Genomic DNA, 22,386 nt, shown 5'->3' with positions numbered 1-22,386 from the left:
GGTTTGCAGATTGCAAGAACATGTAAGACATTATTGAGTTTAAAAAAGAGAGAAGAGGAGGGGAAGAAGAGTGGCTAATGTTAGAAATTATAGTACCTTCACCATTACCAACATGGAGATGATCCTGATGGGTGAAGCTATCATAATTAGAAAAGGATTGGAGATTTGGAGTGACATGGTGAGAGGCCCTTGTATCAGGGTACCGGGTTAGGTCTTGGTAGGAGATAAGGTGGTGTGGGAAGCAAGGGGATTTGATAGGTGTAGTAGGTAGTAGGGGGCATCATGAGAGGGCATGGGCTAGGATTATAAGGGTATGATAGTAAGGGTTAGGTTAAGAAGGGGGCAAAAGTACCAAGTAGTGGTTTGTGTGCTGGCAGATAATACAATAGAGGAACCCCCCTGAGAAGAAAGATCACAGCACAACCAAATTTGCCATCCCACCCCCCCATGACGCCAAGAGGATCCATGACCAAAAGAGGCGCCAAAATACCATGTGGAAATGGGACCAGTGCACAATATTGGCAGCTGGAGTGGGGGCAGAATTACCAGCCTCAAGGACAGAGAGCTTGTGAAAAGCACACATATTTTCATGAGTAATCAATGTGACTCATTGTAGGTGGGAGTGGCAGGACGGGTCATCCAAGGATTGTATTGTATACAGAGGCGACCCTTACCACCATAAAAGTGACAATTACTGTAGATGACTTTGGACTTTCACCAATTGTCATAGGTAGTTCTATGGTCCCTTCTATCTAAGAGGACACCCTTGGGAATCCGTACAAAGGCCCACCCACTGGCTTCAATCTATCCACCCCAAAACCAAGCTTCTGGTGTACTTCATAAGACATGAGATCAATAGAAGCTCCAATATCTATCAGTACCCTATGGAATGGGCGATTAGTGATGGCCAGTTAGACCATGATAGCATCATTATGTGGCCAATTTAAGCCTTCTAAGTTGGAGTCATAAAAGGAGATCACATGGTCGGCTCGGTTACTTTTCCCAGGTTGTTCTGCGGTGCAAAAGAACTGAGTATGAGCTTTTGCCTTTCTTACTGATTATTTGTCAGGTCCCCCCAAAACAGTAAGGATTATTAGGCCAATAGGCTGGTTGGTATTGAACAATTGCGTACATCTCCCCAATCTTTGTCTCTGTGCTCGACTGGCCTTTGGCTCGGCCCGACTTCATCCCGAGTCTACCGACTTTCTCTGAATTGTTGCTTCAAGTAATTATTTAGGTATCTTACCACGATAAGTTTGCTCATCACTCTCTTTAGTGCCTTACAATCCTCCATATCGTGCCCATGGTCCCTATGATACCTGAAATACTTATTGGGATTCCTCTCTTTTGATATCGCGAACATCAGCCTTGGCTAGCGAAAGAACTGTTGGTCCTAGATTTCTAGTAGTTGATTTGTCCGAGACCTATTTAACTCATATTGATATGAGTTTTCAACCTTATCAATGGGACGATCCTACCTAGTTTTCTTTAGTTCTTGATCATCTACTTTCATCCGCTAAGGTCTTTTTTTGTCTTTGTTAGCCTAGTTCGGTTTATCGATATTCCCCTTGGAAGCAAGCACATCATCCATATTGGCATACTGGTTACATCTTCAAAGTAGTTCGGTCATGGTCTCCAGCAGGTCAAGGGCCAGGGATCGCACCAGCTCAGGGTGAGTGATGGCTTTGCATAATGAGCTATAAGCTATCCATTGAGTAAGCTCTTGATCTCCAACGTGGCCTTGGTAAAAATAGTGCAAAACTCTCTGATCGGCTCGCTCGGCCTCTGCTTCATGTTCGTCAAGTTCGTAGGTGTTTGCCTTTGCTTCATGCTTTCCTGAAACCTTATGAGAAAAGCCTTGGTTAACTCATCATAATTCTGAAATGATTTCGATTTCGGATTAGACATCCAAAGAATCACTGCTTCTTTTAGAGAATCAGGAAAAGCTCGACATAGGGTGGCATCCGACTTCCCATATACAGTCATTATTGAACTATAATGCCGCAAGTGGTCAGATGGTTTGGTTGTTCCATCATACATCACAAAGGTACACATACTGAAACCCCTTGGAAGAACCACATTCATCAGTTCGTCGGACAAGGCATTATGTGTGGGTGCAGTTTCTAGATCTGATGCTGGCTTTTGTAGCCCATTAACTTTCTTACTCTGTCACTAGAGGCACTATTCTAGGTCCTATCGCTCCAGTTCTTCTTTTGTAGGTAGCCTCGGATTGGCCTCACGAGTCCTTCGGTCAATCTGAGTCACCCATGCGGGGGGTTGCTCTGCATGCTCATTCCTGTGTCATGAATGAACCTCCTCCCTCGACAGGTGACTTGACTTAGTGCCCTGGTGGACGTGTCATTTCTTCCCTCTATGCAGGTTTAAGTTCTCCCATTGCGTTAGGGATTCATCTCGACACGTGGAGGGGAACACTCCACTGCTCCAGCCAAATGTCTCGACAGACACATTGACCCCTCTAGCGGGGCTGTGCTATTTCTATGAGACCCTTCAGGGACATGAGGAAGGTGATCTGTCCCTTATCGGTCACCCAACACGGTTCGCGTGCTGATCAATGCCCCTAGGGCTCGTTGACCCAGTGTGGCTACGCCTCGTAGCTGAAGGTGCCATGCACAAATGCACTGGTGGGATGAGCACTGTTGGAAAAGCTGAGCCGAATTGTCTAATAAAATTCCTCACCATGCTATTAATCTCTAAAATCTACATCTCTAGATCCTGGATCTGAGCATTAACTACTGGAATCTCTAAGATTAAACCATCAGATGCCTCCGCTACTACTAGTGGTGGTTGTGGGGGAGTTGTACCCACCGCTGTTGGAGGTGGAGGCAATATAAGGCCCTCCACTACTGCCGGTGGAGCCTGCGTAACAACAAGGTTGCGTTTGGGCAATAACTGGGTGTCGTGGATGAGAGGATCACATGGCACAGCCGGTAGATGACACTACCCGATCACTCCGCAATTGCATTTTGTAAATTTAGGCTTTGATTTCGGATTCCCATGGATGGAGCCAATATGATACAACGAATTCTGACCGGCTCAGTTCTTGTAAAGATGTTCGATGTACCAGAAGAAACCTGCAAACTAATTGTACGAAGAGAGCACGGAGTTGAGTTGGTGCAAAAACCCTCAGATGCCTAAATCAGAAATGTAGCAATAGATAATACTTAATAAGTTTTCCAAAATTTTGATCCCCTTCCTTGGTGGTTTACCTCTTGTATTTATAGATGTTCAATCAAGGTTGCTTGTGGTGGGCTTGCACGTGGTCAGAGTCCTAAGGGAAGGTGACTCCTTGATTCTTCCGAAGATTCTGATCCTTAGGGACATTCTAGGAATATTCTCTCTGGTTATGTATGTTGGCTCCCATGTGGTGATCCATTCCGAATCTAGCGTATGGCATTTGGTCCTCGATTCTTTGTCTAAAGAGTACATACTTAGAGAACTTCCTTGTGCAGTTTGAGAGGCAAAACCTCCTGTAAATTCGGTGATCAGGTGAGATACGCTGATCTAGCAGTGAGAAATATGCGTACCTGCTCCACGAATGCAGGGTAGGTTGTCGAGCACGAGGCTTAACAACAGGAAAGTCGAGCAAGATGTTCGGCCGCACGGTTATGGATCTGGAGGCTCAGCCTCCAGGAAACCGAGTAAGAGGCACGGCCTATAAGGGTCGAGCAAGAGGCTTGATATCAACGAGGTTGGGCAAACAGAGCATGTGCATGATTTCCGAGCAAGGGGATCGGTAGAACAAGGGCTGAGCATAAGGTTCGGCTGAACATTGTTCATTCCGAGGTAGAGCGGGCACTCCTACTTGTGGAGCCAAGCCATGTACGTATTTTAGCTCGTAAGGTAGGAACATCAAGTTCAAAGAAAAAAAAGGGCAAGAAAATAATTAAAGGCACTACAGAAAAAATACATTTATTCACTCTGAAAAAGAATTTAAATTGGATTAAGATTCTTTACAAACGAAATTAGAAACGAAATCAAACCAATCAGGTCTACCAAAATGAGTTTGCTAACAAAATTTTACAAAATTACATTAAGAAATTACTAACTAGAGAATGGGTAAGTTGAGCCGGTCAGAGATGATGGCACGTCCTTAAACAAGCCGAGGAGAGTATATATGGGGTAATGATAGTGAAGACCTTGACAGTGACTACACTGAGTTTGATCGTTGCCATCCAAAAATGTCCAAGAAAAGGATCTCAGACAACGATTACAAAATATTGGACCACGACCACCGCATCGAAAATGCACCCGGATCAAGTCGTCTTGGTGACTGAGGGAGAGTTTTGTTCTTGGTAGGTGGATCCAAGTATCCAACTAGTTGACCTAGAACGCCCTCTTCTACTTCAACACCCTTTTCCATTGTTGCCGTTATAGCAGGAGCCTCAGTCATGGCCGGGGCAGGCATGTCTTGGAAGCCAGAGAAGTCGAAGTCTTTGGCCCGTTCAAGGGAAAATTGAACTGCATGTTTAACCCCAGACTCGACCCAAAAATTGAAGGTGGGAACACTATGTTCATAAAAGAAATCTGAGTGTGCCGGTGAGACTCGAGTATCTTAAACCCGAGACTCTCTCGTGTAGTCGTTGTCGGCACTGCCTGTCGCCTTCAATAGTCGGGCATGATCCCTCCCCCTGAGCCTTGTCCATGTAAAAATGTGCGAACTCAAACTGGAAGGTGGCATCGGAAACCCAAAGGAAGCCTTGCAAAAACGGAGGAAAAAGTGAGATAATCAAATAACTCGGCTAAAAGAAATAAGACCTCGCGATTGGTTAAATTTTACCTCACCATCAACCTGATCAGAAAATGAGACATCCTTAATGGCCTGAAAATCAATTAAGTCAACCGGAGGTTGACCTTTATACATCCATTTGCTAGCCACCATATTATCCTCGGGAGCCCCATCCTACGAATTCAAGTTACAGAATGGCTTGAAGGAATGCACCACGCTTGGTTGACCTTCCTGCCCCGCATCGATTGCTATTTCTTTACCTAGATCAATGGGGACAACTATTTATGTCTTCGGCACGATAGAGGGACGGGGAAGTCTCCTTCTCAGTAGTCTCGTTCGGGGAGATTTGAACAGTAGGCTTGGGCACCGCTTTCTCTGCGGTCATGGTGGCAAACCTAGCCGCGTCAAGAGGATTTACTATTTAAAAAAAAAATGTGAAGTCAGAACAAGAGCTAACACAGGGCAAAAAAAATATAAACCGTGCTGAGCAAGGTCCTCACCCGAGCTGAGCTCCCACTTTTATAGGAAGGGCTTCGACTGTAGGTCCTTGACATCGAGTTTACCCGGGAGGTTCCTCTTAACATAACTTTTGTGTTAAAGCAAACACCAACGAATATGAAAATAAATAAACATAGATTCGCACAACATACAAAAATTTAACAAGGTTCACAGATGTGGTGTACTATGTCTTCGGGCGAAGTATTTTTTTTTTTCACTATGTAGAAAAGATATTATAGTGGATATAGTTCAAAAATACCTAAACAACGGTAAGAAAACTCGCTCAGGAATCCTAGCTCGAAAAACCTCTCAAATTACAATGATTGGTCAACAAGACAAAAGTACATTATATACTCCTCCAAGTCTTGGGTTGATCTATCTGGTCGTAGTCGGTCGGGTTGTACCGTACGAACCCCTTTGCTATTATCACAGATCTAAAAAATAAATCCCATTCGGGTCACCCAAAATTTGTTGGAGTGGGTCATTCTTCAAAACATGGGCAATAATTAAGACAAACTATTAAGGTTGTCGGCCGAGTTTCCAGTTCAACTCTTCCTGGTTAATATTGGACCATCTAAATAATTCGAGACAAACTTAATAGTTAGGTCTTCAGAACCGCGGCCGAGGTTCTAGTTCACCTCTTCCTGGTTAACATTGGACCATCTACTCCTGAGAGGATGGTCGTGGATAGTGGCAAAGAAATATAAATTATTCCACTTCTTAACCGAAGAGAGCATGCCCTTGAGTTTTATCGGAGGTCCGAGCTCCAGACACGTGAAGTTGTCCCACCTATTTTTTTTCTTCAACAAGAAAAAAAATGTGAAAATAAAGTTACGCCAGTTGCACAACCCAACTTCTGGAAGATGTAGACCCCGAACAGAATCCTCTAAGAGAATGGCATGACTTAGCGAAATGCGCCATTGATCTAGAACGAGTTTAACAAAGGCATGAACAGGGAGGCAAAACCTGTTACTGAAGCTGACCTCGTAGAGACAGACTTTTGGTTCGCAGGCTTAGTTCGCATGTTCCTAGTCAATAGGGCTCTATGGAAACATCCTCTAGCATACCGCACTTCTTTCGTACTTTTATCATTGTTGGAAAACCAGGTTTTCTAATTCGACTTGACCTCCTCAAAACTTGACAAGTCGATTGAATCAACCCTGGTGAAGAACAAGTCTTGTTTATTCAATATATTTATTTTAATGTATAAAAGCAACATTCCAAGGGAAATTAAATGTATCATTTAATAAAGTTTGTACTATCAAACGTGTAGACCATAGATGATTCCCAATTTTCTGTCAATTACCCGTTTACTCCTTGGAAACCAAACCACTATGCTCTCTTCCCTTATAATAATTTATAATTGAGAAAAAACACTTCTTCAAGACTTTTTCATCGAGACTTACAAAATCTTTTGAGAGTCTACGAGAGAGCTCCAAGAACACTGCAAGAGCTACTACGAATCTGCGAGAGCTACGTCACCTCAGGCTAAACTGAAGCAGATTTGGTTCTAGAGCACTCTTCCGCTGAAAATCTATAGAAGTTGTGGAAGCAACTGAGAGATCTTTCAATTGTTGCTGCTCTACATATTATCAGATACAAAACTGATTTAGAAGGCGCATCTGAATATTTTCGTTGAAAGTTCTGGTTTGCTTGACAAAACCAATGGCATATTTGGTTTTCTTACTATTCTATAGGTTCATCATTGTTGGTGTACGAAGTCTTGTATTTCGTCACAGTTTAATCCAGGGAGTACTGGTGCAGTGCCTCGACAGACAGGACAGCAGTCCCGCTAGGGCGCATCTAAATATTTTCGTTGAAACTTCTGGTTTGCTTGACAAAACCAATAGCATATTTGGTTTCCTTACTATTCTATAGGTTTATCATTGTTGGTGTACGATGTCTTGTATTTTGTCATAATTTAATACAGGGAGTACTTGTGCAGTGCCTCGATAGGCAGGACAGCGGTCCCGCTAGCCGGTTAGCGGGCCATGGGGGTTGCAAGAGAGGCAGGAGGCCCCCTTGTATAGCACCCCCGCTCGAATTTTTTATTTGAGGGTAGTTTTGTACTTTTTCGGATTAGGGCTTTTCGCTATATATTTGTAGCAATGTTTTCTTTCTCTGTAATGCAAGCAATACTGAGAGGTATGAGGACGAGCGTTGTAACCCTATTCTCCATTGATAGTGAAACAATGTCTCATCTCATCGAGGATGTAGGCAATCTTACCAGACCTCGCAAATATGTGTGCATTACTTGTTCTTGTTTTTCCATTGTCTTCTGCATCGTTTTAGGGTTGCGTTTCTACAATCATCTTAGCAGATTTAACACTTAGCGCATGAAAATTTGAAAGGGTCTAGTGCATTGCGGAGCGAGGGGAGAGGTGGAAGAGTGTATAGCAACAGTGTAGGAAGGGGTGAGGGGTGAAATGTTGTGTTCCAATTGGTAGTTACAAGCTTGGCGCAGGGAGGGGAGAGAGGGGAAGAGACTCCGAGTCATGTGAGATTTGTGGTGACTCGTTTTGAGTCCTATCTTTTTCAACACAGAACGAGTTTACACGACTCCTGACTTGGATTTCTATTTTGTTGACCCAAATTGGGTCACTCGCTCTGAGTCACAACTTGGTTTTCCAACAATGATTTTTACAAAGTCGGCCTTAGTAATGATGCTCTTAATAGAATGCATCGTGGCTCGTGTATCCACTGGCGCGATTAAACCCTCTGAACTACCTTATTCCTCACGCTCCCTGAAGCAGCATGACCGACCTGCTCCCTCTATTTTGGGGAGGTCAGAATCAAATGAGCACTCAGCTATTTATAGGGTTGAGAGAAGTGGACAAGGCCAGAATCAACAACTAAGATCAATTGAGCCAATGGTCGAGATTTGATGGTGATTGACAGAGCGAAATAATGATTCCAATACCACGCATCAAGGAGCGTGAGATTTCTGCTTCACAACCAACGACGCATTGAACTTAGGCATCGGAGAGTCCCCAGCTGGAGTGGCCTAGCGCCTCTCTTGTTTGTCTTTTTGTGAAGGTTTCTCAAAAGACTTGGGACGATTTCCTACTGCAACACGTATATTAATTTTTTTTTTTCTATTTCGAGGATGAAAAATCTTGTCATTTAAAATAAAAGATGGATAAATAAATTTAACATTTTAAAAACCTTTCTTTATCCTAGCATTAAATAATTTGGAAAAAGAATGCCACAGGACTACATAGTGTATGCTGGCACCTCCCTACATCTATATCTTTCCTCCCTCCTATGAAATGACATGTCTACCCCTTATATATTGTGGGCGTAGAGAGAGAGAGAGAGAGACTAGCATATACAAAGAACCCAATCCCAATTTATTTTTGAAAATAAGACGGGGAAATTAAAGGAAAGTTGCAACTTATTAGTCCACCAGTAAAATTGATAGAAATTTCAAACATTAACGGGTTTATTAGTAAGGTCACAAGGAGAACCATCAATTAGTTGATATGCGAGCCTCTGTTTTAACGACCAGATACATCTCATTCCCAACTTCTGAGAACATAATAGCAAATAAAAAGGGGGTAGAAGTAGAGAGAAATGACTACCAGAAAAAATGGTGTTTTTTTGATGTTGCTTATGTATTGCAAATCTAACACTAGCCATTGCAGATTGCCTCTTTTCTAGATTCAAATATTTTTAATTGGTTTCAGGCAGGTCACCATGTAAAGGCCAGCACTTCCACCTCCACAATAAGAATAATGGAATTATAATCTTATTCATGTGTTTTATGGATTAATAGCATTGGAAGCTGAAAACATTTTTAGAGCCAAATGGGGACAACTGAAAAAAAAAAAAAAGAAAGAAAAAAAAAAAGAGATAAAATGAAAATGTTGTAATAACAGAATAATTAAAGAGGCAATGTTAGACTTGTCAGTAATGAACGAAACTTGAAGAAAGTAAAGAGACTAGTTGTTTTGAAACTTAAAACTCCAACAAATGCTTTCCTAAAAAGTAACATGGTGTAGAGAAATGTAACTTCGATGGTTGTAATATAAGAGAGGGAATGGATATGGGTGGGGGGGGTTGTTCATGTAATAGCTGGTGAGACAAGAAGATAAACTGGTCAAGCTCCCCCTTGGGCCTCGCCCTTGAACATACCACTTCATTCTTCATTTCTTCATATGCTTGTAGTGGTAAGGGTGAGAATTTTTTATTTTTTTTGGGTAAGTCTTAAGTGTGGGAATTTTATGAGCCAAGACAAAACACTGGCGACCTTGGCTGGTCAACAACCAACAAAAACACAAGCTCAGAGGGCCAAAAGTACAAGCTCAGATCAGCCCATACCAGGCCAAACAAAAAACATGAAAGGAAGGTGATATGCTCAAATTAGTTACCCAGTGAAGCAAGAACACATGGCATCCAAGGGAGGGACACGTGGTGCCCAACCGAGAGATACCAACTACCACCATGACTCCGGAGATCAGAAAAAGGAGACTTGAGTCCCCCCCCCAAATGATAGAGGCGTGCGAGGACTCTAACTACGTGAGCAGGAGGAGATACCCAAATAGGGAATATTCCCCACGAAGATAGGAAGACATATCCCAGTAGGACTCGGAAAGGGGTAATCCTATAAGAAGGAACCCTAAAAGATAGAACGGGTAAGCCAATACGCTCACACCATTACTCCTATGAAAATACTATTCTGCGAATCTTTAACTTGGGCGTTGGAGGACTAATCCGGGAGCCACCTCTAGGCCTCTGCCTTCTGTGCTTGTGTAGGATCGGTGCCCAGCCTCATACAGATTCTCGGTAGTAACAGATTGGCACCATCTGTGGGAAAGACAGAGTAATGGTGGGAAAAACCTACAATCATAAGAAAACAAGAGCAGTGCCGAGCGTAAATATGAAAGAGGGAGAGCCTTCAGAATCTATCTCCCCTTAGCGGACATCAATGAAGAACGAGAAAACAACAACCGGGAAGGTTCTGCAAGGGACCAATGCTCGGCTGAACATTCGATGTATAGAGACAGTAATCCCCCATCCCCTCCTAGGGCGTAGGAATATGTGACTAAGGAGCAGTTCGACGCCCTTCAGGAGAAGTACGATCGAATGGCCGAGACATTGAAGGAGGTCTCCAAGGTCGTCACTCAGAAGATCCATTGAGCCGCAAGAGGCTCTCATATCCAGCCAGGGAAAGCTCGAGATGGTGAGCAAAGGAAAGCTCGAGATGGTGAGAAAAGTAGTTCAGGGTCGGTGAGGTCTGGGGAAAATCCACGAAACCACGCTGCCAAGGGAAACCCCGCACCCCAAGAAAGGGCATGACGTACTGCGGGGGTTGGGCATGAAGAACCACGTCAAGGAGACAGTTAGAGACATGAAGACCTAAGGTTGAAGCAGATGATCCTTGACTTGAAGGAATAAATCTGGAAGGAGCAGAGAACCAGACAGGCACTCGCGAGCCAGACCTCACTAATGACACGGCCTTAACTGATGAGGTTATAAGGGATCTTCTCTCGGTTGGGTTTCGCCTACCTAAGTATGAGACATACGACGGGTCTGGAGAGCCTATTAATCACCTGGAGGGCTTCAAAGTTACAATGCAATTCCACTGGGTTTTAGAAAATATCATGTGCCACGCCTTGCCTTTGACGTTCAGAGGAGCGGTAAGGTTATGGTACAATCGCCTGCCGATGAAATTGATTCACAGCTTCAGTGATCTGAGCTACTTCTTCATGAAGGGATGCTCTAGCAGCCAACCCCTTCAAAAGATCACATTGAACCTAACCAAATGAAGGGGAGTCACTGTGAAATTACATGAAGCATTTCCAGCAGGACAAGATCACGATCAGAGGTTTGGACTTGAAGGAAGAATTCATAACCCTATTGGGAGGCGTCAAAGACAAAGAGCTAAAAAGGTCTTTGGTGAAGCATACATCGAGGAACCTAGCTGAGTTGAAGGCTCGGTGTGATAAGTACATTCAGATGGAAGAAACCCTTCAGACTAACGAAGAAGCTGAAGAGAAGGTGGGGAGGAAAAGGACCTCAAGAGGAGATGATAAGCCTTTCAAAAGCAAGAGACAAAAGTCTGAACGTGATCGGGCACCCAGTCCATCGAAGAAGTTTGAAAGGTATGCACCCTTAAACCGAAGAAGGACGGATGTGCTAATGCAAATAAAAGACTCCCCAAATGCCAGAGCCATGAAGTGGTGAGGGAAGATGAGATGACATCCCGAGAGGCGCAACATGGACAAATATTACCACTTCCACAGGGACCACGGCCACGACACCGAAAATTGTTGGCACCTGAAGGGAGAAATAGAAGGAATGATCCGAAGAGGATTATCTGGACCGATTTGTAGACTACGAAAAGGAAGATGCCCAAGACGACAATGATCGTAGGGACAACTGCCAAAGGGACGACAGAGACTACCGTGAAAGAAGCGGAGCCTACAGAGACAATCAGGAATGGCAAAGGGATCGAACACCTGAGGAAGCTGACCATAGCCCTAAGGACAATCATAAAAGCCCAACCAGGGTTATAGCAACTATCAGTGGAGGCTTGACCACTGGAGAAAGTTCCATCTCGGCTAGGTAAGCAAAGGCCTATGTGAGAAGCGTATATGTGGCTGAATGGTCAAACAAGAAGGCAAAGACAAGGACGGTCATCTCCTTCTCAGATGATGATCTAGAAGGGGTGCAGACACCATATGATGATGCCCTGGTAATCACCATGATCCTAGCCGATTGTAGAAAAAAAGGATCTTGGTGGCTAACGACAGATCAACTGATATCCTATTCCTCGAAGCTTTCCAGAAGATGGGCTTAGACAGAGAAAAGTTGAAGAAGGTCGAACACCCATTGTAAGGGTTCTCGGGTGCCCCAGTCAAAGTAGAGGGGTCGGTCGAGTTGCCAGTAAGAGCCGACACCAGAGACCGCCAAGTAACAGTCATGATCAACTTCCTAGTAGTAGACATCACTTCGGTGTACAACGCCATATTAGGAAAAGTCGGATTAAACCTGCTAAAAGCCATCGTCTCCACACCACATCTTAATATGAGGTTTCCAACCAAGAACGGGGTCGACGAATGTCGAGGTGATCAAGAGGCTTTCCGAAAGTGTTACGCCACCACCTTTTGGTGAAAAGAAAAGGCAGGCGAGGCGCTCCCGATAGAAGATTTACGTGATGACACCAATTATTAGAGGGGGGAACCGGCTGAGGAGCTGATGCAAGTTGACGTCAAAGAAGGGGATCATACTCGTCGATTCCAAGTTGGGGCCTTAATACCAATACAATAGCAAGAAAAGGTCATCTCATTCCTCTGAGATAATTCTGACATCTTTGCCTAGTTAGCCTTGGACATGTCTAGAATAGCTCAAGAAGTAATAGAGCATCATCTGAGTGTCGACTCGACTAAGAATCCAGTACAGTAGAAGAAGAGGACCTTTATCCCCAGGAGGCAGCAGAAGATAGATGAAGAGGTAAAGAAGTTGCTAAAGGCCAGGTTCATTCATGAAATCCGATACCCCGAATGGATATCAAATGTGGTGATGGTCTCGAAAGCAAATGGGAAGTGAAGGATCTGCATCAACTTCACGGATTTAAACAAGGCTTGCCCAAAGGATAGCTACCCCCTATCGAAGATAGATTTGCTCATCGATGCCACTTTAGTACATGAGGCACTGAGCTTCATGGATGTGTACTCAGGGTACAATCAGATCAAGATGTGTGAGGCTGATGTCCCGAAGACATCCTTCGTAACCGAAGGGGGGCTGTATTGCTATGAAGTGATGCCCTTCGGGCTAAAAAACACAGGAGCCACTTACCAAAAGTTAGTGAACAAGATCTTCAAGGAGATGATCGAAAAGACCATGGAGGTGTACGTGGATGAGATGCTTGTTAAAAGCCTGAAGGCAGAACACCATATTTGAGATTTAGAGCAGGCACTTCAAGCACTGAGGCAGTACGGCATGAAGCTGAAGTTGAACCCAACAAAGTGCACATTCGGAGTAGCGTTGGGGAAGTTCCTCGGCTTTGTCATCTCGGAGAGGGGGATCGAAGCCAACCCAATGAAAATACAGGCCATCCGAGATATGAGATCATCGCAGAATGTGAAGTAAGTCTAGGAGCTGACAGGTAGAGTCGCTGCCCTAGGACGATTCATGTCTCGGTCAACTGACAAGTGCCTTCATTTCTTCAAAACCTTGAAGGGATCCAAAAAGTTTGAGTGGACGGAAGAATGCGAGACTTCGAATAGCTGAAGGAGTAGAACTTTATAGCCTAGACAACATTCCCAGATGAACCTTAGGAGCTTGTCGAAGCTTGGGCAGAAAAGACTTGGATATTTAATGTGGATGGTGCATCCAACAGAACGGGAAGCGACGCAAGGATCATACTAATCAGCCCCGAAGGATTCAAGATCGAATATGCCTTACGATTTGACTTTAGTGCCTTCAATAATGAAGTTGAATACTAAGCAGTGATAGCCGAAATTAATCTAGCACGGGCATTGATAGTATAAGAGTTGGTGGTGCACAGTCACTCGCAGCTCGTTGTGTGACAAGTGAATGGAGACTATAAAGTAAAGGAATAAAGGATGGTCGAATACCTGAAGACGGTGCTAGAGAAAGTGTCAGCCTTCAAGGAGTTCGAGGTAAGGCAGGTGCCATGGGCGGAGAATGCCAGTGCAGATGCATTGTCGCAGTTGGCTACCTCTGACTTTATGGACCTCGGATGTTTGATATATTTCGAGGTATTACCTCAACCAAGCACCAAAAGTGCCCAAGAGGTGTTACCCATTAATGAGAATGGCCCTAGCTAGATGGATCCCATAGTTAAGTACTTGAAGGACGAAGAGCTCCCTGAGGAAGGTACGAATGAGGTAAGCATGGTTCCTATTGAAGGACGAGATGCTGTACGTGTCACACCCCGTTCACACCGAATCGGGCCAGTGACCTGGTTAACACCGGTTAACCCAAACCTGCCAGGATCATCTGATACTGTATTCCACTACATCATACACACAACTAATAAAATCTTATCAGATCAGCGGAAGACTTGGTTTGCCTGTAAATATCTCCATAATACTTGATACCCGAATTATGATACAATAATTATATACATGTGGGCCCGAGGGTATGATATTTACATAATGAAAGTACAATTCACATATCAAGTACTACAAGGAAATCATCAAAATCAGAGTATACAGCTCGGCTCAGAATCAGAACCTAGAGCTCAGCTCGGTAATAAAGGTTGAGCCCAGCTCGGCCTCACAAGGTAGAGCTCGGCTCGGCAGCAAAAGTGGAGCTTAGTCCGGCATCAGAAGTAGAGCTCAGCTCGGCATCAGAACTGCGGTCCCGCAGCACAACTCTCGCACAAGCAGTCAGTGCCATGCTCTAAATCCTCAGGGGCCCACCAGTCCTCTTCAGGGAACTCAACCGTGGGACCCGCCCCGTGCTCATCTGGTTGATGACCTATAAAATCATCTAAAAGAGGTGCACACGTGGGATGAGCGCACTAGCTCAGTAAGTGGAAAGATGGACCACACAGCAGTCCACACAACAAATCACAATCATATGCACTACATGCTATGAAATACATTTTAAATCACATCCATCTACGCAGCATTACTAAGTCTTCGGTTTAGTGCTACTACAGCCACAGTGCGCGTATACTTTGGGTACGAGCCAGGAACTCCATCCCGCGATACGCCCATAGGGCTGTTGGAGAAGGCCCACCGTGAGTACTTGGAAAAGTAAAAACATGCCGACCACCGGCTCTCAACAGAAAAGTAAATGACTGAAATTAAAGGTGCTGACTCCAGTAATTTAAAAGTAGTACGATTGGCCCTCTTGAATATACCACCGGGGTTACCGACCGTCCTAATGACCCGTCGGGCGTTATGTCTAACCGCCACAGTGACCCGACAACCGCGACCACTGCTTCCCCCCAAATGGTAACCCAACACCTTAACCCCTATTGGGAAGGGTCGTAGCACGGGAAGGAGAAAATCCTAAACCGCATGCTCCTATATGATAATAGTACGATTGTATAGTGCCACCGCGTCCCATACCACGGGCCACCAATGCACTCGTTTCCAAGCCGACTATGACATCTAGTCTATTTATGCATCATGCACAATGATGTCCACATTCATCACAGAAGCATATTATCACTTGGCAATTAGAAAATAAACACAACACCCATGCATAACAATGTGAGGATGACTAATCTACATAGCATTTTCATGATGGCACGACTAGACTAGATACAATTAAATGAATGCCAAACAATGCCTTGAACAAGGCCAAACGTCCTCTCCCCACTTACCTATAGTGTACAAGGATTCCCGCTAGGTACTGGTGAGATCCGGTGCGAGAAGCGTGAGATTTGGTGAACCTATCATGAGTGAGCGAGGTTAGTATTTCGCCACTTGAAACCAATATTAACACGATCCAATGACACGATCATGTTTAGAATCCTAAAAGAAGGTCACACGTCCGATTTGGGTCCAATCGGAAGTAAAAATCACATTCGGAGCCTCTCGGGTGGGTCGGACAGCCCACCTGTCTGACCCACCAATCAGACCCACCGGTCTGGACCGGCGGGCAAGTCGGCCCACCGGTTGGCCCACCGATCTGGCCCGTCGATTAGGCCAGAAGGTCTGCTAAGACCGGCGGGCAGGGTGGCCCGTCGGTTGGCCTGTCGGTCTGGCCCACCGGTTGTGCCCGAGGGCCCTGACCTCTCAAGCGGGTGCCCACAGGCGGGCCAGATGGCCCATCGGTCTGGCCCACCGGTCTTGGCGAGAACCTACTGTTTCTTCCCAACTTCCCCTAATCTTTGGGGATTCAAATGGAGCTTTTCCAAACCCATTCTTCACACCTTCAAGGTCTTATAGGATGGTTCTAACCTAGATCTAGATTAGATTTAAGGAATGGGAAGCCATCTTACCTTCTTTGCTCAAGAACACCTTCAAACCCCAAAAATCACTTTAAATCCACAATGCTTCTCCAACCTTGTAAATACTTCTTCAAATCCTTCAAGATCAACACATAAATCTTCTATTAAACCTTAGATTCATCATTTCAAGGGGGATTTACAAGTTCTCAAGAAACCCTACCCAAACCAAGGGTTTCACTTAGGTATGGTGAAGGTTTAAGGAACCCAAACTTTGCTTACCTCTAAATGTAGATCTAGTGTTGAAGATCACTCTTCCAGCGTCGGAATGGGGAGATCAAGCCTCGGCGCCGCTGACATCCATCTCTTCTTCCTCTTCCTTCTCTTCCCTTCTTCCCTTTCTTTTCTCTCTCCTGTTTACTCCTCTCACCAACGTACGAGTGTCATAAATGAGAAAAGAAAAGAAAAGTATAAATGCTATATATACTTCTTTAAAATACTAAGTAATTCACATGGGTGGGTTACTCAGGTGGGTGGATGCGCCCACCTGTTCGCCCACCTGAGGGCCAAAACTTGGGATTTTGACAGAGTTCGGGCCTCGGTGCGAATCTCACTCTTGGCATACGATGTAATATACGTATGCACCTTAATATACGGCTACATACCTGCTTTATCCGTACATGGCCTTATGATAGGTGCATGTACATGGCTTGGGTATTCCCGTCTCTTCTGGCACTGGCTCGGACTTGTCGGGCCAGCCGGTGTTTAAGGTCACCCTTGCCATCATAGTCCATAAGGAACCCACTCTAACTCTCTCCAGTTCGGGTCCTGCATAATTAAACCGGGTCAACCGTGTAATCAGACCGGGTTTAAGAAGTAGGGTATTACATTTACCCCCCCTTCTGAAAAATTTCATCCTCGAAATTGCGTACCTGGTTGATCAAAAAGAGAAGGGTACTTGGCTTGCATTTCATCAAAAAGAGAAGGGTACTCCCAAGACGCTTCTTCAAGTGAATGATTAGCCCATTGCACCTTTATATAGGAAATGGAGCGGTTGCGAAGTGTTTTCACCTTTCGGTCCAAAATTTCAACAGGCTGCTCTGTATAGGTCATGTCAGCTTCAAGGTATTCTGGATCCACGGGTAACACATGAGAGGGATCATGAACGTATCGCTTCAGCATGGATACATGGAATACATTATGAACGTCCCCGAGTGAAGGTGGCAGAGCAAGCATGTAGGCTACTGAGCCAACCCAGGCTAAGATCTCAAATGGTCCAATGTATCTTGGGCTCAACTTCCCCTTTCTGTGAAACCTTTGCAACCCTTTAGTAGGAGAGATCTTGAGAAATACCTTTTCTCCTGGCTGAAATTCAATGTCTTTTCTGCGGGTGTCCGTATAGCTCTTTTGATGGGACTGAACTGCTTTAATCCGTTCTCGAATAATGTCGACCTTGTCACAAGTCATCTGTATCATTTTAGGTCCTAACATTCAACGTTCACCTATCTCATCCCAATACAAAGGAGTTCTGCATTTCCTATCATATAATGCCACATACGGAGCCATCCCGATTGTAGCTTGGTAACTGTTGTTATAGGTAAACTCCATAAGGGGTATATATTCTTCCCAACTACCACACATTTCCATTATACATGCCCTGAGCATCTCTTCTAATATCTGTATGGTTCACTCCGACTGACCATCAGTCTGTGGGTGGAAAGCAGTACTCAAATTCAACTGTGATCCCAAGGCATGCTGGAAGCTTTTCCAAAATCTGGAAGTGAACCTTGGGTCCCTATCTGATACAATGCTCACTGGCACTCTATGTAAGCGCACTATGTTGTCCATGTAAAGTTGTGCTAGTTTGGCCATAGAGAACTTGGTCTTGATGGGAATGAAATGAGCAGTCTTAGTAAGCCAATCAACGATCACCCATATCGCATCCATCCCTTTAGGTGTACATGATAGTCCAGTGACGAAGTCCATTGTAATCCTTTCCCACTTCCATTCTGGTACTGGGAGTGGCTGAAGAGTACCATATGGTCGATGCCTTGCAGCTTTTACTTTTTGGTATGTGAGACAAGTCGCCACAGACAGAGCTATTGTGACTTTCATGCTTGGCCACCAGTAATTTTGTTTGAGGTCTTTGTACATCTTTGTACTTCCCGGGTGGAGTGAATACTCGGAGCTATGTGCCTCTCGCACTATCTTGTCTTGTATATCCAAATCATCGGGTACACATAATCTGCCTCGAAACATCAATGCCCCATCGCTGGCTAAAACAAAATATGGGTCGTTCATTGTTTGATCTTGAACCTTAACTCTGATCCGCTACAATTCAGGATCCAAAGGTTGTTTCATTATTACTTCTTGCCTAATAGGCGGATGCACCTGTAGAGCCGTTAAGGATACAATCAACCATTTAAGGTTTTTTGGTTGACGTTCCAATTCTAAGGTTGCTCCTTCATATAAGAGAGCTTCATCCATTAGCGTCGCCTCTTGTATGAGTGGTGGGCTGATTGCTAAGCATGAGAGTGACACAGTCTGTGCCTTCCGACTCAACGCATTTGCCACTACATTTGCTTTGCCGGGATGATACTGAATGTCGCAGTCATAATCCTTCATGAGCTCAAGCCATCTCCTCTGTCTTATGTTCAAATCCTTCTGGGTGAAGAAGTACTTAAGGCTTTTGTGATCACTGTATATCTCACACTTCTCCCCATACAAATAATGTCGCCAAATCTTAAGGGCAAAAATGATTGCGGGTAGCTCCAAGTCATGAGTGGGGTAGTTCTTCTCATACTCCTTTAGTTGTCGGGATGCATACGCTATTACCTTACCGCGTTGCATGAGAACACAACCCAAACCAACTTTGGAAGCATCAGCGTAGACTATCATTCCACCTGTGCCTTCAGGGATGGTCAACACAGGGGCCGACACCAACCTCTTCTTCAACTCCTGGAAACTCTTCTCACATTCCTCTGCCCAGTTGAATTTCACACCCTTTTTGGTTAATTTAGTCATTGGTGCTGAGATTCGGGCGAAATTCTCCATGAAGCACCGGTAATATCCAGCCAAACCTAAGAAGCTTCTAATTTCGGTGACATTCTTAGGGCTTTCCCATTCTACTACTGCTTTCACCTTATCAGGATCCACTTCGATTCCAGCCTTAGACACTACGTGCCCCAGAAATCCAACTTGCTCAAGCCAGAATTCACATTTGCTGTATTTGGCAAACAATTGTTGTTCTCTCAACCTCTGTAACACCATTCTCAAGTGTTGAGTGTGTTCCTCTTCTGTCTTGGAATAGATCAAGATGTCATCAATAAAAATAATTACCCATTTATCGAGTACATCCTGAAATACTCGATTCATTAAATCCATGAAGGCTGCCAGTGCATTGGTTAACCCAAAAGATAACACTAGGAACTCATAGTGACCATATCGAGTCCTAAATGCTATCTTGGGTATGTCGCTGTTCTTTATCTTGAGCTGATAATAGCCTGATCGAAGGTCTATCTTTGAAAATACTTTGGCACCCTACAACTGGTCAAATAAATCATCAATGCGTGGCAACGGATACCGGTTCTTAATGGTTAGCTTATTTAATTCCCGGTAATCGATGCACATACGCAAGCTACCATCCTTCTTCTTGACAAACAATACTGGGGCACCCCAAGGTGAAACACTTGGGCGAATAAACCCCTTTTCCAATAATTCCTGCAACTGCATCTGCAACTCCTTCAATTCAGCTGGTGCCATCCTGTATGGAGCCTTTGATACTGGAGCTGCTCCAGGAGTCAAATCTATAGCAAACTCCAACTCTCTATCAGGTGGTAAATGCATTAGATCATCTGGGAAGACGTCGGGAAACTCTTTAACCACCTTTACCTCTTCTAGAGGTGTAATCCTTGCATTAACATCAAGTACCGATGCTAAGTAGCCCTGACATCCACCTTCCAACAATTTTACCTCTTGAAGGGCGGAGACAAGGACTTTCCTCACCCGTTTCGTTTTATCTGCTCGGTATACCAATTCTCTTCCTTCATCATCTGTCACCCTAATCAACTTCTCAGCACACATCACGTTAGCTCGATGAGCCGACAACCAATCCATACCCAATATAACATCAAAATTTTGCATATTGAACTTAATGAGTTGTGCATCAAAGTTCTTCCCACTAATTTCCACTGGGCACGACCCATACACCTCCTTCAACCGTGTAACTTTACCAGTAGGCATACTAACAATCATTCCGTGATCTAGGATCCTGGGTGGCATCCCAAGTTTCTTGACAAATCTCTTAGATACGAATGAATGAGTAGCTCTTGAATCGAATAAAACATAGGCTGGTATGCTTGATATAGGTAGGACACCTAGTGTACAATGCATATAATTTTAGCAGATCATCAATATTTATCATAAGGAAATTCTTAATTAAAAATGTACCTGCTACTACTTCTGTACTGGCCTCAGCTTCCTCAGCTGATGGAGCATACATCTTTCCCTGCGGTTGATTTCCCCGAGTTAAGGGAGGTCGGTACCCCGAGGGCTGATTGGAGGGTAAGGCAGGTCTGACCCGACAGTCTTTTGTATAGTGCCCATACGAATGGCAGTTAAAGCAACGAATCTGAGATATCGAAACTGGGGTGGGGCCCCTCTGCACTTAACCCGTTGCAGATGGAGGTCGGGGTGGCCTTGGAACTGTAGGTGCCGCACTAGTGTTCGGGCGAAAAGAGGTGGAGCCCGAACCACCAGCTGGTCTAGGAGGGTAGCCAGATGGCCTATAGGGCTGCCTATACATAGGCCCAGAACTATACGATCCACGGTATGCTTTGGAGGAGTTTCCCATATCCAGAAATGGGTTTGTTCTCTTCCACAGTCCAGGGGTGAGGGACTGTTCTCCCTTTTGCTTATCCTCCATGGTCTTGGCCTTCTGCACAATCTGGCCATAGTCAGTCAAATCCAAGACCTTAAGTACAGACCCAATAGATGCTTTTAGGCCTTTTAGAAACCTCGCAGCCTTCTCCTCAGCTGTCCGCATATGCCTTGGGGTAAAATGGAACAAGCTCTCAAATTGCTGTTGGTACTCAAGGATAGTCTTACCTCCTTGAGTTAAAGCCATAAACTCCGTCTCCTTGCGGTCTCTGAAGCTGCGTGGGTAATGATTGTCCAATAACAACTCCTTGAACTGTTCCCAGGTGGGTTCTGGATGGGCAACCAACAATATGGGCTTAGAAGCTTGCCACCAGGAGTTGGCCTCCTTCTTGAGTTGCAACCCCACACAAATGAGTTTGTGCATCCGTGCACTCTATCACCTCAAATATTTTCTCCAGTTCTTGGATCCACTGGTCTGGTTCCAGAGGATCACTCCCCACCTTAGAGAATACAGGTGGTAAGTTCCTCTTGAATGACTCCACTACCTTTGACGTATTATTCACCGGCAGGTAATTGGGAGCATAAGCCTGGTAGTAATGGTATGGAGGGGGTACCCCATATAGAGGAATGCCAAATGGTGGATTTGGAGGTGTACCTCCCACTTGTGGCCCCGTACCAGACCCTACAGGTGGGTCCTGTGGAGTAAGTATCCGGGGAGGTTGACCTGATTGAGAAAGGTCCAATTGTTGCCGAATAGCAATCAAAAATGCTTGTTGTTGCTGAAACATTTGTTGTTGAAAAGCTTGTTGTGATTGCTGAATTATGGTAGCAACATCTGTCACACCCCATTCACCCTGAACCAGAGCGGTGACCGAGTTAACACCGGTTAACCCAAACCTACCAGGATCATCAGATACTGTATTCCACCACAGCATACACACACTAACATAAGTTCATCAGATCAGCGGAAGACTAAGTTTTACCTGTAAATAAATCCCATATACTTGATACCCGAATTGTGATACAATAATTATATACATTTGGGCCCGAAGGCATGATATATACACAAAAAGAATAACATTCAAATATCAAGTACATACAGGAAATCATCAAGAAAATCAGAGTGCACAGCTTGGCTCAGTTTCAAGGCTGGAGCTCAGCTCGGTATAAAGGATTGTGCCCAGCTCGGCATCATATAGAAGAGCTCAGCTCGACCTCAGAACTGCTATCCTGCAGCACAGGTCTCGCACGAGCAGTCTACGCCGTGCCCAAACTCCTCAGGGGTCCACCAGTCCTCTTCAGGAAACTCGACTGTGGGACCCACCCCCTGCTCCTCAGATGTATGACCTGCAAAATCATCTAAAAAGGGGGTGTACACGTGGGATGAGCT

At 44.7% G+C, this 22,386-nt stretch overlaps 1 long non-coding RNA gene across 1 annotated transcript; it reads right to left on the bottom strand.

Moving 5' to 3' along the window:
* Positions 1 to 3,911: 3,911 nt before the first annotated feature.
* LOC122064087 lies at positions 3,912 to 5,304 on the bottom strand. The gene is made up of 3 exons (XR_006135577.1): positions 5,248 to 5,304; positions 4,799 to 5,164; positions 3,912 to 4,717 (listed from the first exon to the last, which is right to left on the bottom strand). It is a non-coding gene; the product is annotated as an uncharacterized LOC122064087 (long non-coding RNA).
* Positions 5,305 to 22,386: the final 17,082 nt, after the last annotated feature.

The sequence above is a fragment of the Macadamia integrifolia genome, unplaced genomic scaffold (genome assembly GCF_013358625.1).
Source record: "Macadamia integrifolia cultivar HAES 741 unplaced genomic scaffold, SCU_Mint_v3 scaffold1516, whole genome shotgun sequence".
Lineage (NCBI taxonomy): Eukaryota > Viridiplantae > Streptophyta > Magnoliopsida > Proteales > Proteaceae > Macadamia > Macadamia integrifolia.
The sequence above is the reverse complement of the archived record's forward strand: the minus strand, read 5'-3'. Positions and strand labels throughout refer to the sequence as shown.